Here is an 18,204-nt window from a genome sequence, read left to right on the forward strand (position 1 = left end):
CAGTGTAGCAGCCTACAGTTCCTTTTGTCCTTATTAGTGCACTTGCTGTTACTGTTTTATTTGTAAATCTGTGGAACAAACTGAAGTTCAAAAATTCTTTCCCAGACCCTTAGCTTTAAGGCTAGACATCTTCCAACCCCTATTTTTAAAGCAACAAGATGTTATCTTGGTGTAATCTGTACGTGGTTTAAGCTGGTAAGACCTATGGCATGTAACTACTGTAGCTCAATACTGCCTACCCTAGCTAACCGGAGTAGCTCAGTGACTTCAGTGTCTTCCTGGGACACTTCACATCAAAGAACAGATTGACGTGATCTTGTAAATCTCTCAAGAATAGTTAAGGAATAACAGCCTAATTTTATTTCATTCTCCCTTTGTCTCCATTTCTCCTCTTCTACTCTTCCTCCATGCCTTATACCTGCATGAGCTTACACATTCTTAGATCTTCTCTTTAACTTTATGCCACTAATTTCTGGATGCCAGACAGTTTTCAGTTTTGCTCTTCTGATCAGTCTTGAATTATTTTTAGCCCCAGATATTTTGCACTCACAAAACACAAAATCATAAAGCCTTCCTTTCTCAATGGTGATCATTAACCATGATCAAGTTTCCGGTTCATTTCTGCAGTTTTTTCTGGTTCCCTGCCTCATTTTATTTGGCAGTCTCTCTACACAATGTAGGATTTCATAGGACTTCAAATCCATTGTATTTTTATTCCCTAAAGGCATTTGTCTCATATGGACATCTCCAGATGATACAAATATCCTACTAGAAAAATACTAATCTAATGTTTAGTAGACTTGATGATTGTGTTTGATTTATACTCATTTCACTCACTGTCTTAAATAGCAATGTGTGGTGTGGGCACTGTCAATGTGCCTTTTGGCAGAACTGTAAACTGGAGCCTGTTCTTTTTAATTGTATGGGGAAGGTACTCCCAGGTAGGCTGTAACTCCTTCTTGACAGGAATTCAGCACTGTTTCCCTGGGGCTTGTTTTGAGTAAGTAACCTAAAATGTATATACCTCCTTGCAAACTCCAGTAGAGTGGTGTGGGGGAATTGCTTAATCTGTCTGGAACTTTGCTAGGCATGTAGCTAATACAATATGCACATTTTTAAAGACTCTGTTACTGTGCTTTTGGACACATTGTATACAAATACAGCTGTATGTATGATGTTATTTCCAGACAATGCTGTGTGCTAACAATTAAAATATGGTTACAGAGTGCATTATGTGAAGTATTTTCTTCTAATTCTGGACTCAAACAAACAGAAGAAAATGTAAATGAATTCATGCCAATTTTTTCAGGTGTTACACTGAGATTTATTCCAAAGCAGTTGTTGAAAGGCCATTTGATTCTTTATCTATTGTAAAAACTTTCTTTTTTTTCAGAAACATCATCTTGTTTTCTGTCTTCTAGACAATCAGTCTTTTATTGATAAAACTACTGCACAGTCTCTGAAATACGTGACAATAGGAGCAATCACTCTTTCCTCTGTATAAACCTGTTATTTTTTTATTTTTCTAGACTAGAACTAGTGCAAGGTAAGTCTGATAGCATCTTGTCACCCCACCCTGCCTGTAGTAGAAATAATACCATACTGAATCCTGACATGTCAGCATGGTTGAGTTCTCAACAGACTTAAGGTACCTCAGTTAAGTGTTACATTGAAGTGAAAATTGTCTTCAACGGAGCCACTTTGGTTACAGTACAGAATGATATCTTTTCAGAACACACCTTCCCTGTTTATATTTTTCTATTCTCAGTGAAAGCAGATTCATAGAAAGATAAGCACAAAAAGAGTAAATTTGGGAGTAGGAGAGGAAAGATGTTTTCTCATAATCTAAACACACTCATATTAAGTGTTGTCTTCCAGTACCATCTTTCATCGCTTCTTTCTAGAATAATAGTCTGTTGCATAATAGCTCACCTTTCAAAGACGTTGTTACCTAAGCCCACAAAATCATTGAATACTTTTGAACATCCACTTACATGTTTGCAGTACTTGTAACAATTACAGTGTTCTACACAGATGCTCAGTATTATCTGCTACTGTCTTCCTTCCCTTTCAGGCACCATGGTGAGTATTCTCATTCTCCTGCCTGAGAACGGCTGGACGGGTCTCATCAGTTGTGCCAGAAGACTGTATGGGAGGAGGAAGAATGAGAACAAGGATAGAGCAAAAATTAGCTTTCCAGTGGTCTTTGCTGGTTTAAAGATTGCCAGCATTACTATATTTTGGCAAACACAGTTTCAGAGCGTAAAATGTTTTGATAGGTTAGGGGGTCTGTGGGATCTGGGGATTATGGAACAGGGAGAAAGGCATGAAAACGTGCCTTCTTTAGCTCAAGAGATGTAGCTTTCCAAAGGGAAGTTTTATGTTTCGAGCTGTGGAAGTGCGTAACAAAGGTAGAACCATGTACATTCAGACACTTCTAGAATTGGTTCTGGTCCAGTGAAGTGGGATCTTTCCAAAGCAAACTGACATCACAGCACTAAGTCAAAACTGTGAAGAGAGAAGTCTGGCTGAAGAACTTGACTCCATGCTATACATTATAATACATTTTGCAGCTGCTAAACTGGCAGGTTGACATAAATAAACGTTGTTTAGTCAGACGTGCTTTTCATTTCTGCTTTAATTTATACAATTATCTAATTCATTCTGGACAAGTTGCCTTCATTTCTGGTTGTTTCTGACTTAATCCCAGTGCTATCACTATCTTGGTGACTGGCAATAATACAAAAGACGTGCACTTGCTGTTAACAAACATCCATTAATGACCTTTGTGACCAAAGTCAAAAGGAAAATAGTAATATACTGCAGCTGAAAATGATCCTATCCCCCACCCCCATTTTGTCTTTTAGGGTGTATAGCTGAGGACTGTCATTAAACAAGGTAAATTTAAAAATATAGAATTTTATATTATTATTATACATTTAGTGCATTTCTCTAGCATTGATTTTGAACAAAAGTGTAAAATCCATGGTGATACTGAACTAATCTGATGAACTGTTTTTAATCTTATCAGTCAGGAGAGGGATTTTATTACTTCATTCTGTAAACAAAGGTAATCATCTGTGAGTCAGAAACTCTATGTCCTCACTGGGTCGATGCATCACAGATCCACCTCATAGTGTACTTTTTATTCAGAAAAGACACTTTTGAGTGAATACAAGAGGGTCCTAATGATGTCTCTCTCCTAAGAGAGCACAGCATAGCTGTTTTCAATCCAGTTCTGAGCTTCTCCATGAACCAGTGTGAAAAGCTGTCTGTATCACTGCTAACCTATGCCTACAGATTGCCTGTGCCATCCATCTCCAGCAGTCCACTCTAGCAGACCTACTGTGCAGGCCGCAACTTCTTGCCTTAGCTCCTGTAAAGCTGGAGGCCCCATCTGTGTCCATACTGTAGGCTGCTCTGGAGTAGCCTCATTGTTTCCACATAGGATTAAAGACAAGATATCCTGGTGAACGTCAGCAATTTTGTAAGTCCTTGCTCTACAACAAGCAGCTCCTCTAGCGTTTGTATCATATAGTACTCATCTGCCTGTCCTTCTCATTTAAGTCCTTTCAGTACCTTCCCATTTCATGGGCATGTAGCCAACTGCTTCTTACAGTAGTTGGGGACCCAAAGTACATGGATGAGCACCTTTGGAAAGTTAGATCTGCTTGATGTCACTAACCATGTTTCACCTGAACTAGTAAAGGAATTTTTATTTGCATATCTTAGACATAAAGGGAGAGTGCCTGAGACCACTGTGTCCTCTCTCCATGCATTGTACTGTCACTCCTCACACTGCAAACACCAGACTTAAACGAAACCTATATGCACATCTCAAGATTTATCTACTATTGCTGGAGCTCTTTGCAACAGCTGATATGGAAAATGAGCCCTTGCCCAAGTGCCAGAGCTGTTGTTGTCCTGCTATTCTCAGTGGCATTGCTATCAGCCTTTCCACAGCACTGCACACAGCCGTGCACTGACCACTGCCCAGAGGGAGACTGGGATTGGATTCCAGTGTTCAGTTATGCATGGCCTATGACTGTGTATATTTTGAGAATTACGACTCTGGTGTTCCATTCAGGGAGAAGAATAGAAGAGCTGAAGGCAATGAAATAAAGTCAATACGATATAACAGCACACCCAGTTACAAAATGACAAAGTATCCTTATCTTCAAGCATCCTAATGTCTGGAACTAAATGGTGCCAAGCCCCCTTCTGCTTTGCCAGTCTGAGAGCAGAGGCACCTGATTTCTGTAACAGAGCAGTCTTTTCAGCAGAGCTTAGCACATCTTTGGCTGAGCCTGGGAGTCTGCAGCAGCTTCTCTGATCTGCTCCTGCAGCAGGGGAAACATCCAAAGGAGATAATGCCAGCAGTGGCAAACATCATAGCTTGTACTGGGCACAAGCATCAGTTAAATGCTTCTTCCATGTCTAGACACTGTTTGCTTTCATTTCCTCTCTAAACAAAGCCAGATGTATTCATGATATTTTATTGTTATCACTTCCCTACAGATTCAGCCAAGAAAACACAAGGTTATCATTGCAGTTTTTCTCTCAGTGGAGAAATGAGACTGTTTCAAACCACCTTAATGACCTCAGGAGCTGTGTAGGTTCCTGTGCTTCAATTTAACATTATATCTATACTTGCTCTAACATCCTGGCTCAGCTTCTGGACCTGAGCATGGAGAAAGGGAAAGGTAAAAAATCACTGATGCCCTTCACCTCTCTTTTTTAAATGAGACATCACTGAGGTGATTGTTCCTTTTAGAACCAGCGACTCTTCACTGCTACAGGACTTATTCATTGCACAGCACAGACTCTAAAGATAGAAAGTGTCATTATATCCAACATTTCCTAATTTTAGAGCACTTCACTACTTAAATAATGACCTTTTATTATGATTTTCTTGAATGTTATAAGTGATGTTTACAGGGGAGAATCTTTTTGTGGGTTTAGGATTGAAACAAAATGTCTTGGTCATTTAACAGCTTGTATCACAAGAAGTCAGGACACATTTTCCAGCATGCTGGCCAATACTAACAGGCTCATGAACACAACTCAATTAAACATCAGAGCTTCAAGCCACTCTATACATAGGCAGGATTCAGCAGTAGCTGACCGGAAAAGCAAGTAATAGAGACGCACGTCCAAATAACATGATTAGAACCAGAGCAAATGCAAATTTACAGTCTGGATCTTTCATCCACAAATGCAATAGAGAGGAGAGAATACATGCAGAAGACAGAAATAGTCATTTTTGTGCTGCATGTACGAGAGGGCCAGTGCACCAGTGATCACACATTGCGAGATTTCAGAATGGTCTAATGTGTGCGCTGCAGTTAACCAACAAATAAACTCCAATTCTGTAAAGTCAGCTTATCACCTGGAGGTGTTCAAGAAACATGTAGATGTTGTACTAAGGGACATGGTTTAGTGGGGAAATACTGGTGGTAGATAGACATTTGGTCTGGGTGATCTTGGAGGTCTTTTCCAATCTTGGTGATTCTATGATTCTATGTTGGTTTTATAATGGCAGTTGCAGCCTGAATAGGGTTAATCAGAGGAATAAATAAGAAGAATACACTGCTGTAGTGCTTTCTGCCTTTCAGTAGAGTGTAATTAAGTATTGACTGCTGCATATTAATAGTTGTTTGCATGGGAGGTCGAGGAATCTGGCCTCCTCCTGGGAACACCTGATAGCTGAGGCAGTGCTGGATTGTGGGTACAGGGTTGGTCTAAGAAATTACAGGGTAATATACACTGTCATCACTCAGTGACATTGTTGCCAATAATGATAACCAACCATGATCTTGTTGGATTTGCAAATCAGAGAGAACAACTGAGAAAATGGATACAATAGAAGTATTTTTAAGCCTTTAGTACGTAAGAAAATGAAAAGAGTTGAGAGGAGTTTTTCCTAAAAAAAAAAAAAAAAAAAAAAAAAAAATTCGTAGGTCTTTTATCTTTACAAAACACTTATTTGATTGACTAACTCTGATCTTACAGCCTCTTAGCCATCCTGCAAAACATGATCATTATGGTCATCCCACAGAAAATGTAGCTCTCTATATTGCAGAAATAATTTTGAAAATACAAAGTGATATCTGGAGAAAATAGTTTGAACTTAAAGTAGCCTAAAGTGACTTCAAACTTAAAGGAAACGTTAATCACCTAAGTAAGTGATTTTAACCATTAAGTGAATTTAACCATTAACATTTCCTGTTAGACTTTAAAAGATCCAAAATTACTACTCCTGATTTGAAAGCTAACAGAAAACCAGTTAGAGAACTACTCAAAAGAAGTTATTTCAGCAGATCAGCTCTTCCTTTATCATTTTTTACCCTGCAGATTCTCCATTGCCTTGTACCTCATACTTTCCCTGATGAGAGCTCTAATACAGCTTTCTGCTCTATTTTCTGTGGTCACATAATTAACTAACATTCTGAGATACAAGCCCTTAAATGTGCCAGAAATTCCCTCAGGGAAACATGAGAAAATAGTCTGACAAAATACCATTGTGTGTCTGCCACCAACCCAGTAGGAGACAGGGAACTCAGGCAGGTGGCTTGATGCTTTATGGCTGTTATTACAAATTATGTTATCCTCTTCCAGTTCTGAACTTCAGAGGTACCTTGATCTGATCTAGATATGTATTTAGGTGTCTGTATCCCACTGGCACTGCTAGTTGTGAAACTATGTCCAGCGCAAGAAATCTCAGAGCTGCAAGAGGCTGGATGCTTATAGGGTATTCAAAGAAATATCACTTAGATGAGTTTTCTTCTTTTATTATCCCCTTGGCACCTACTTTTGACCACTGCAGGAGATACTGCTTTTATAAACTTTTGGTTTGATCCTACACAACTTTTTATTTTGTAGCTCTTACATTATGGATAACTGTACAGCTTAGCTATGTTAGACCCCATCACAGGTCTGGAATAACTAGAAATTACGAGTTAAGAAACATTATTTTGGTCTCACACTGGAGTTAGTGGGTACAAAATAAACCTCACACTGTGTTTTCTAGGAAGGATTTACTGTACTAATTCTTTATTAAGGTGATAATGTCTTTTCAAAAGATGCATCAACATTCCTCTAACTTTCTCACATGGCTTTTAAGGTCTTGAAATTTATCAAAGTTATGTGTGTTTATTCTTGGCAGTATAAAGCAATAATAAATATTCAATAAACTCTAGATTCTTATATGACTTTATTTAAAAAATCTTTTCAATTAAATGCAAAGTTATTTGTTCTGCAGCAGCTGTACAGTTGCCATTTATATTATTAGGAAATGCATGTGAATACAGACAGAACAATAAGGTAGCAATAAGGTAGTTCCTCAAATTGCCTGTGAATTATAAACCAGACCATGTGGGACTGAGTATTCACTGCACTACCTCAGCAGTTACCTCAATTTCAGTATAATTGGGTTCTAATTAAATTTCACTTTTGGAGAAAGGCTGCTAAAAATTAAATCATAGGAACTTGATTTTTCAAGCTGAGAGCATGTTGGCAAGCATTCATTGTAATAAGCCAGTTAAGAATCCATTTATTCATCTCACTTGGCCTCTATGATTCCCACAGATGCACAAAAAACAATGAAGAACAATCAAAAACAAAACTCAGGTGTTCTGACCTATGATTTTCACTAGGATTTTCTGAAAGAAGTGAAAATTCTTCCCAAGAAAACAAATGTTAAAACAAACAAACAAAAAAACTAATGTTTTTTCTTGAAAATGTTGCATTCCATATGAAAGAGATAATTTAAAATCTATTAAGATAAATGACAGCCTTGTTTTGAATCTAAGGAAAAGGAAGAGAAGAACAAAAATGCCTGGTTCGTATTCTCTGCATTAGTTTTACATCTGGGAAAGTGAATGACAGTCCAACTGCAACGGAGCTAAGTGCAAAAGGCTAAATAATAAATCAAATTTTAAAGGATCTGCTCCAAGTACAGAGAATTTTTTACTGTAGAATCTCTTTGATATTCAAGAAAATTACATACGACTTTTCTTTCATGCTAAAGATATTGATATGAAAAAGCACAATATAGTAATCTGGCAGGACATGCAGAAAGTAAAAGTGGTTATTCCATCAGTCTGTTAGGTGAAAATAAAGGTATTTTCTGACAAATTCTTTTATCAGACACTGCTCAAGTGAAGCCAGGGTACATCAGAATCCTTCAATGTGTTCCCAGTACTTGCAGAATGGCAGAACCAAGAGAAAGTTTTAAATGAAAAAGCAGCTTGCTTTCTTACTGAGACAAAAATGTACACAACAGATATGACCTTTGGGTACTCCCTTCACCCATGTCAAATAAATTAAAAGTTTTCCTGTTTAGTAAATCATCTTTCTTGAAAACTTTTTGGATTAATGACTGTGCAGAATGCTTATAAAGAACATAAGAAGATATCACGTGATGTTTTAATTCTTCCTTGTTTTCAAAAGTATAGCAAATAGGACAAATGAACAGAAAGTACTGTGAGTGGTTTAAACAATGGCAGAATACTGATCTTACATTGCATCTGTTATACACTTTCTCTGCTTAGAGGCAATCGTATTTGGAAGGATACAAAACCCTCGCAAGCTGTAAACACATAGAAGACCAGAGTAACTCATGCAGCTGATATTATTGAGTAGACACCATCTGAGTTTGAACAAAACCAGAGCTTCTCTTGTTACCTTTCAGTGAATGCTTCTAATTGTGTTTTGCAGTGCCATGTTCTACAGAAGGATTTTTCCATTCTATCAGGTATTCTGATAGTCTGTACCGTGAGAAACATCTGGAAGATTTTGTATGCTGCAGTATGTGCTATAGCACTCTAGAGAGAATTTTTTCTTCCTATTAAAATTCAATGAGTTTTTAGGCTCCAAGAAAGAAAAAAAATAAACCAAACACCAGAAATTAATCTTTCATGTAGTAATGTCATTGTAGAAATGCCTTAAAATAAAAAAGAAAGAATATGATTTTCTCAGTCAGTTGCAGTTGTTATACCCTTAGGCTATGCTGATAAATGACATTTTTCCCCTCTTCCTCTTTCCTGTGACAGTGCTAGTGTTGCTACTTCTAGAAAAACTCCACGGTACAAATAACAAGACAAAAATCACTTTCTCGATGGTGGGAGCTGAACACTGAGCATTAAATAGAAAAATCAATGGTCCTCATAAGATTATAGTTTTATGGAGCAGGGAAAGGAGACATCTGAGACCAGCCTTTAAGTCTTAAGAAGTAAAATACAAGACTTCACAGGCTATACAGTACTAACTTTACCTACAGAAAGTTTATGGTGCTTAGGAAGGCAATTTAAGCTATCTGTGGGCTATCATCTCCGATGTGCTCTATGTGATGACTGAAGGGTGTAACATCTAACAGGGTCTTGTGCTGATATGAAGTTGGTAGGGCATTAACACTGACCCAAAACCTGAAACGTATCCGGTGAAATAGCACTGACATTTCTTTCATGAAAAAAAAAAAAAAAACCAACAGTATTATTGAGCCTGGTCTCTAAAATACTAAAACTCCGTATGTGTACTAATTAAGAGGGAAATTCTCCCTTCCTCTTTTTTTTTTTGCTAGTGTCTAAAAAAGTATGGTAGGTCTTTGTGATAGGACCTTTACGGTGATTAGGATGAATTTATTTTAATTACAGCAGGGAGAGAGGAAAGTAGCTGAAAAGGTAGGTAAAAGGATCATAAAACATTATTAATTAGTTTTAAATGTAAATCCTAGCATTGTATATCAACAGAAAAGATTTTATATTCATTTTAAAAGCTGTACTGAAATAGAGCACTGCTATCTCAGCCTGAGCAGGTAAAGAAAATATCAAGAGCAGATTACGTTTCTAGAATAACTCTCAAACTATCACAGAGAACAGAAGCTATCTCAATATCCTCTTTCTAGTCTTTACACTCAAAAACTGCCTGGTATTGAGGTCCCACAAAAGACTAATAGTCCTCAGGCTGCTGGAGCATGAATGTGACTGTCTTATGTGCTGACCAGATCAGCCTGACTTTGCTAAAAATAAACATCTTGGGAGCTTTGATGACCAGAGTACACATCCCATCATGGTCACCAGCTGAGGTGAGGGGCAGCTTCCGCTCAGGGCACTCAGGCATGCAAGATATGAAGGCACCAACACATTGGTCCTGTGGGCCCTCTCAGGCTGTGTGAGCAGTCTGAGCAGGTCTGAACACTGTACGCCTTACAGATGTTATACAAATGTCTGCTATCTCTTGTCTTATGCACAGAATCTGCTGATGGAGTGTCACAGTTTTATGATTTTTGGTTATTGTTATTCCACATCATAACATCATGTAGTGTACTAGGAATTAAAGAGTTAATGCTCCAGTTTTGTGGATTGTCAATAGTTCTGGGTACCTGGTTCTCAGAAGAGAAGAACTACATTTCCCAGGGGACTTTGCTGCTCTGTTATTGTTTTCCATTCAGAGGGAAAAATAAAACTGTTTACAGATCATGAGACGCTCTCTTCTCTGCCCATCTCTCATCCTGGCAGCATCTCGCTCCCCAGCTGTCTCACTGTTGGTATTAGAGTAAGGCCTACTTTAATTTTGGACACTCTCTCATTTTTATTGGATTTATTAGCTTAAATTGTAATTATATTGTATTATATTGTGTTATTTTGCATTCCGATATCTTAGTTAATAAATTAGTTTGTTTCTCCTCAGATCGTTGCCGCTGTTTTGTTTTAAGGCCCATCTCCCTACCCTTCTTCCCTTTCCCGGGGCGTGGGTCCGTGGGTCCCCCACCCCAATAGTCAGGGAACTATACTTCACCTCCTATAAGTCCTTTATACTGATACAGCTGACGGTCACTGTGCTCCTTTCCTTTCTTTTGATACAGTGCAGGAGAACAGATTCATAGACCATGGCAAGACTTCAAACGCTCCCTTAACTCAGGCAAACATACACACCATGCACACTCTTGTAAGAAGAATTAATATCGATTGTCCTGGTGAAAATGACAGATCAGCAGTAAATCTAATTAGATATATTAATTTAAAACATTTATATGCTATGTGCTTGCATAACTACACTCTTCTAGTCAAACATCCAGTCTCGGACTGGTTTAGATGCGTTACTGTGCCAGTGACTGCTTAGATGTTTCACTGGTCCAGCATTAGCCTGGATGTGACAGTCACAGCAGTGCAGACTTTTCCTGGACATGATGTGTTTTAAGATAAGTAAACCTCCATTTCATTTCCTCTTCTCTCTGGCTTATCTATTTATCCTGCAATGTGTGTATGCACAGTACATTCTGAAGCTGACCACTCTTTGTTGGCGTTTTATGTAATGGCATAATGAAATGAATACTAATAAAAAGAATGGTGTGTTATATATTTATGAAGTCTAGGTGTAATGTTAGACAGACATTTTCACTACGTTCTACTCAATATCTTTTCACAACTCTTCATTCTTATCTGTAAATTATAGTGTATAAAAGACTGCTTTTTGTATACTCTGCAACCCACTTGGACCAATAATACTGTGAGTTTTAAGAGCATGAAGTTTGCTGGTCTTGTGGTTTATTTTTGAAAGAACATTTTATAAACTCAGACTTACTGTCTCCTGTACTGAGCAGACAAGTAGATGTATCATTAAGTTATACAGACATTGGTTTACTTTTCTGAAACATTTCACTTTTTTTCCTGTCTTGGCACGATAAATTCAATATCACTTAGAAGGAACAACGCTGGCCTGAAAGGTGCAGCTTGAATATAATTTGAAAGTATTTTTGATAAAGCTCACAAAAAGTGTGTTGCTTAATTCCTCAACCCCTCTCTCTAGAACTGTTTAATTTGGCTGTTAAAAATAACAGTATGGATAAAGGTGGTTATTACTGGAAAAAGAATGAGAAATCAGAAGCCTAATCACTATATTTATTAGAATTATGCTAATACTATGCTTCTGCTCTAATGACAATATTTAATACCTAAAACATACAGCAAATAATTTGTCTCCAGCGTACCTTAAAATATACATATCCCCAAATTGTCAGAGGCTGCCTCGTTCCCAGGCTTCCTGTTCATTCAGCTGTTGACTTATTTGTAATGACTGCCAAGAAGGCTGATTCTTGCAGAGGCTGTTCTAATTAAGGCTTTTCTCTACAAGGCTGTGAATTTCACATTTTGGTTGTAAACTGTAATGACTTGGGCTCTCGTTGACACAGCAGAATAGAATGTGAGGTTATTTTAAAAACTCTAAGGACTAGCCCCTCAAACTCTTGCCAGTTCAGTTCTCTGAAATAGCACTTAATAATATACAACTTCAAAACTTTTCTTTTCCCCAGGTATTTTCAATACAGAAGTACATTTAGGTAGAGTAGTTACTTTGTACTAGTTCTTAGCAGATATTCTGGTTTGGCAGAACAGACAATCTACTGTGTGTGTCCAAAGGTTTCTTATACTAGAAATTGACCAAACAGTTATCCAAATATATATTTCATTCTCTAGTTCTTCCTCTAGCTTTTTGCCTAAGTCCAACTATCTTGTTATGCTGTTGATGTTACAGCAACATAAAACGCAGAGAAGGCTTAAGCTCCTTGGGAGGAAAAAAGGAAGCTGAAGGGTCAGTCTTGCAAAGAGTAAAATCCTCTTCCTTGGTTAAAGGGTGCTCTTATATCTACAACAACGTGACTGACTTTAAAGTAACAATGGCTCAATCCACTACTCTGAAGTGAAGGCAACTCTGCAAGCCACGCAAAAAAAGACTGTGAAATTTGAAATAAACTATTTTCTGAGTGCAATATTAGAGGTTTTGAAAAAAAATCAAGAAAAATAATTAGGTAAATATACAAGAGGTCAAAACCTATGAGCCAAGTCTCAACATCTAATTCTTATTCACTAAAATATCCTACTAAGCCACTACTTTCTCTGAGGATTCACAATGAGTTTAAGCTTGGTAATCCTCCAGCCAGATTTCTGCTTAACGTACACAGCACATGCTCCCAACCTATCTTCCATCTGCATTCATTTAATTTACGTTTTTTGAGGCATGTGTTTCACAAGGCCTTCCAGGAAAGTCAGCAGTCCAAGCAGAGCATGGATCATCAGCAGTTTCCATACAGTGCACTGAACAGTAAATCCAAAACTAGAAACAAGACTTATCTGCTAGAATAAAGGTGATCATCTTGGCCTTTGAGTAAGATAGAGAGCAAATGGGAGCAGAAGGAGAGTGAGAAAATGAGACTGGGGAGATGTCAGACAGGAATAGTAATATGAAAGAGCACACAGGAAAGGCTGTGTTGGACAGATAAGGCCAAGAAGTAACTCAGGATCAGTTGGCTTAGAGATGAGGCACTGCTGAGAACCAGGCTAGAGGAAGCTGAAGTTACTCAGTATGTTTGTCAGTAGGCTGCTGTCTCATATACCTTTTGGCCATGCAACTTTCATAGCTTCAAGGAAGGCAGTTGCACTTTGAGACAATGGCTAAGTGATAAAACAGTATAGAATCTGAAGGATTTTTTCTGGCAGCTGCTGTAACAGCTTGATTTGCCTTCAATTTACTGTAGAGTGCCTTCTGTGAAAAAGTTCTAGCTGGGAAGCAAGGAGGGTAGTTGCTTTTTTCTAGATGATGCTGACTGACTCCTGCACCACCCTCTGTAGGTTTCCTCTCTTGAAAGCAACTGGGCAAGGCCAGAAAAAAAATAAATCTGCGTGGCTTGATGAATCAGAAACAGCCTGTAGCTAGAAAGTAACTTTGGGAAGGAGAGAGGGGAGCTCTTATAGATACATAAGTGACAAAAAGAAGGAAATTCAAAGGTCCAGAGTAAAATAATGATAGCTGATGGTGAAAAGATCTCATCTAAGAAACAACAGAAAGGGAGGAGATCTGCTTTCACACATTAAGTTTTAATCTGCTTCACCTGACCTTAAATCTGAGATTTTCTTTTTGCAGGGCTAATATTTCCTACTGTAATGAAACTCAAGAGTAAAAAAAGGAAGAACTGATATTTTTAAATTTGTTTTTTAATCTGCTTATGTCATGGTTTTGTGATTTTCGGTTATTGGTATCCCACATCATAACATCATGTAGTGGATATACCTGGTTCTCAGAAGAGAAGGACTACTACATTCCCCACGGTACTTTGCTCCTCTGTTACCATTTCCAGCCGGAGGGAAAAGATAAAAGCTCGCAGTATAAAAACTTGCAGATCACGAGACCTCATCCCTTTTTCCGCTGTCTCTCGTCTTGGCAGCACCTTGCTCTCCAGCCGTCTTATCGTCGGTAGTAGAGTAAGGCCTACCTTGATTTTGGGACATTCTCTCTCTCTGTATTGGATTTATCAGCTTCAATTCTAATTATATTGTACTATAGTGTGCTGTTTTGCATTGCGATATCTTATTTAGTAAATTAGTTTGTTTCTCCTCAGATTGTTGCCGCTGTTCTTTGCTCTCAGGGCCATCTCCCTACTCTTTTCCCCTTTCCCCGGGACGTGGGCCCGTGGGTCCCCCGTCCCCTTCGTCACGGAATCGGGCCTAACGCCCGTAAACCGTTGACAGCTTATCAGGTAGGCATTGTTAACTTGTTGCTTATTGATTAGGGGCCTGTCACAGTGCCTTTAGAGGCTGTTGTAATAGGCGGTTGCGAGGATACGAGATGTAACGAGAAAGGCCCCCTCCCCGAAGGAATAGGGACAAGTTGACCAAAGAATGTACCCGTGACGCAGGGAAAATGGCAAACTAAGATGATCCGATAAGCTACCTTTTGATATGTCAGTAGATGGAAAATACTGCTTCATGCTTCACTGCTACATGCCTCAGCAAAAATATCCAATCAGCATTAAGGGAGTAAGCTTTAGATGGCAATAGGGGATAACAAGTATTATAAAAGTAGTGCTATACCTTTGAATAAAAAAAGCTTTTCTTGCTGCTATTGTGTGTGTGTCTGTGTGTGAGTGTGTTTTCAAGAGGCAGATCGAGCCTAAAGAAAATGACATCTGTACCTGTCTCTTAGAATAATTAATAATTATGTTTATATTGAAGATATTGACTTGTTTCAGTATATGGCCAAAAATCAGCCAGTCCAAACTCTGCAGGATCCGTGCTCCAGAGAGCGTCCAGGCATTTTTTGGAGCATCTTCCATGGTGAAGATGAAGTATACCTGAGAATACCTCTTGGAGCCATGGATTCAAATAATAAATTGGACAGAAGTCTTGTGTACCTTTGCTGAATGCTGTAGATCTGCATTCACCAGCAGCTGCTCCCTGTTGCTGCCTCCTACTTATTTTCTCTGCAAGAGGAAGAAAATATTCAGAGAACTCCTTTTGGATGAGACACCACTGACAAGAACAAAAATTCCCAGCTGGCAGGACTTTCAGATGTTTAGATGCTGCTCATTTCAGTGCTGCCAAACCACATATTTGTTGGAAGGACCCAGGCACAGCTCACAGAATAAATGTATACGCTATCAGAGTTCAATGGTGAACAGAACTTGGGGATCCTGGAAACAAAATTTTAGTCACTTTAAGTAGCAGATTTGTATTCTCGTGTGAGACTTAGCCCTGAGGGTTTTCATTGCCTTTCACTGCTATGTTGGCAAGTTGCAAAGTCATTTGTTATTTAGATAGTGTAAATTGGTTGGCCTTTTACATGTTTGCCTAAAAAAAATCCTTTCAGGCAGCTAACTAATAGCCAGCTAATAATCTTTCAATGTTTTGCCAGGTCTCTTTTCCATTTCAGCTCATTTGTCAAAGCAATAAAAAACAGAAGAAAGCAGCTTTAAATGAATGTTAGTTTAAACCTAGTCTAGGTAACAGCCAGTACTACTTTTAGTGAAGAAATGTTCCAGCAGAGAAGCACAGTTGTGCCCTATCTGTTCTCACCTTGTACAGCCTTAAGGTCAGCTGACGTCACCTCACAGCAACAAGGAACCAAAAGTGGTATCTTATTCAAGGAAGGATGAGTAGAAACTATAACTACATTTCTGTGCAAAAGGGAAAATTTCTGCTAAGCACAAGCATCAGGAAATTATTGTTACTAAAATATATAACACATTATGGCAACAACCCAGTAACAGTAGTTTTCTTTTGCTTAAGACAAGGGTATTGTAAAGGGAGAATTATTTCTGAACTTCAGTGAAATTTAGCTGGCTAAATAAATACTAGGTTATATAAATTATTTCTAAGGTTCAGAAAAGTTCAGTTGACTAAATAAAAACCAGGTTGTACTAATTATGGTATTAATATCATTAATTAATTGAATTTTTATTTAATAATTAATTAATTAAATTTTCTAGTTACTGATACTCCACAACTAATGTTAGTGTGAAAAAATATAAACCTCTTTGAACAGAAAAAGTAAGCTACTGGCAGAAAAACCATGCAAGGCAAAGTATGTGTTGTCAGTGGACTGGGTCAATTGTTTAATAGAATAATTCATTAGAAGATACAGTTCACAAGTGTCAATGGCAGACTGTTTTCCATGTATCTACTATGTGGCATTCACTCCAAAGCTAGTACATTAATCTCTGATCATGAGAGACTCAGAAAATGATAAGTGGGTAAAAACAATCTAACTGGTTACTTTAATTATCAGTGAATTGGTGCTCATATCTCAGACTTCATTAATTCAGTTTTCAGATTGTAACACTTCAGACAAAGGTTCCAATGGAAAAAAAAAAAATTATGATATCAAACTGACCTGAAACAAAAACAAGTAGTTGTCTGGCAGAACTAAATCAGACCACTTACTTATCCCAGAAGTGATTTGATGATTATGCAGGGAAGTCTTTCCGCCTTCGCAGAAAACAGACTCTCTTTCTTAGTAACAGGGAAAATACATTTTCTAGCTCTATTTCAGCTATTTTATTGAGTTATGACCCAGAACATAACATCCACATATTAAAAAAGGCCATGGAGAAGCAAGGATGATATAAGTGTAATGAGAGTAGTTCTTGTCAGGATATCAGCACAGAGGATATGTTTGATTTCCTATCAGTCTTTACTACAGTCTGCTAATTCATGTGATAGCTGCTTTTCCTTCATGAGGATTATTTGTCATATTTCAGCTGCCACATTGTCAAAATGCAAGGCTCAGGGAACTACAAACTCAAATGAGAACTTAGGCATTCTTCCTCACCGAACTACTTGCAAATGATGATAGAAAGATAGAAAAACTCATTTTCAGTAATGTGATATGAAAGAGCTAAATTAATGGATACATAATTAGAGAGAAGAGGGAATGATTATAAATAAATATCTTTCATTTAGATCTGAATATGTAGATCCGCTTTGATGATTTAACAAAATGTATTGCCTTTTCAGCACAATATTGGTTCATAATAAAATTAAAGAGATTTCACTTCTTTGACTGGGAAGAAAGCCAGTCCTAATCACAGCCCCAATAAGTATGCTCTCATCCCCTTCCCTGTTTTATATCCTTCATATTAGTACAACATTGTCTAGTTATTTATATGCATTACTAACCCAGCACGGGCCTCTGGAATGTATGTTATTTTATTCTATGCATGCTCAAGAAGGGTTGCTGTGATCTCTTTCTTAATCACCTTGTTAACCATATGGATGCCACATGGTTTTTGAGAGAAGAGTTTCTTCTACTCACTACAGTTATTGTGTCAGTAGTGAACAGAAAAGGAAGGAAGGAAGGAAGAACTGACAGAAAAAGTGCAGAGAATGAAATAAGAGGGTCATCCTAAAAGGAGGAAAATCTATTTTATACATTTTATCTGTTCCTCTTCAGCTGGAGGAAATTATCATAGCTCCTTCAAAGATAATAGAAATATATCCTCTTATGAGAATTCAAGCATAAGGATTAAACATGAATGAGAATGATTTGTTTAAATACATTTAATGAACCTTCTAACTTCCAGAATGATGTGTGTACTCTGGAAGCCTGAAATGCAGGCTTTTCTCAGGCTGAAATAATACTGTTTATCTCTTAGGGTGAAAGGATTGACACACAGGACAAGCCTGAAATAACACAAGTTGAAAAGAACTTCACAGGCCTCCTTAGTCTATTCTGTCCAGCACTAAGTTTAATCACTGTTATTTTGTCTCTGATAAAGAGATATGAAGTCTATCATAAAATGTAAGGATGAATCCAGTCATTACGATTCCATAATCTGCCTTGACAATGAGCACCATTAACCTAATATTTGATACACTGTCATTATTGAACTTTCCTTCTGATATGCCCGTTTCTTCCACATATGAAGAATAGTAA

Source organism: Numida meleagris, chromosome 3, assembly GCF_002078875.1.
Source record: "Numida meleagris isolate 19003 breed g44 Domestic line chromosome 3, NumMel1.0, whole genome shotgun sequence".
NCBI lineage: Eukaryota > Metazoa > Chordata > Aves > Galliformes > Numididae > Numida > Numida meleagris.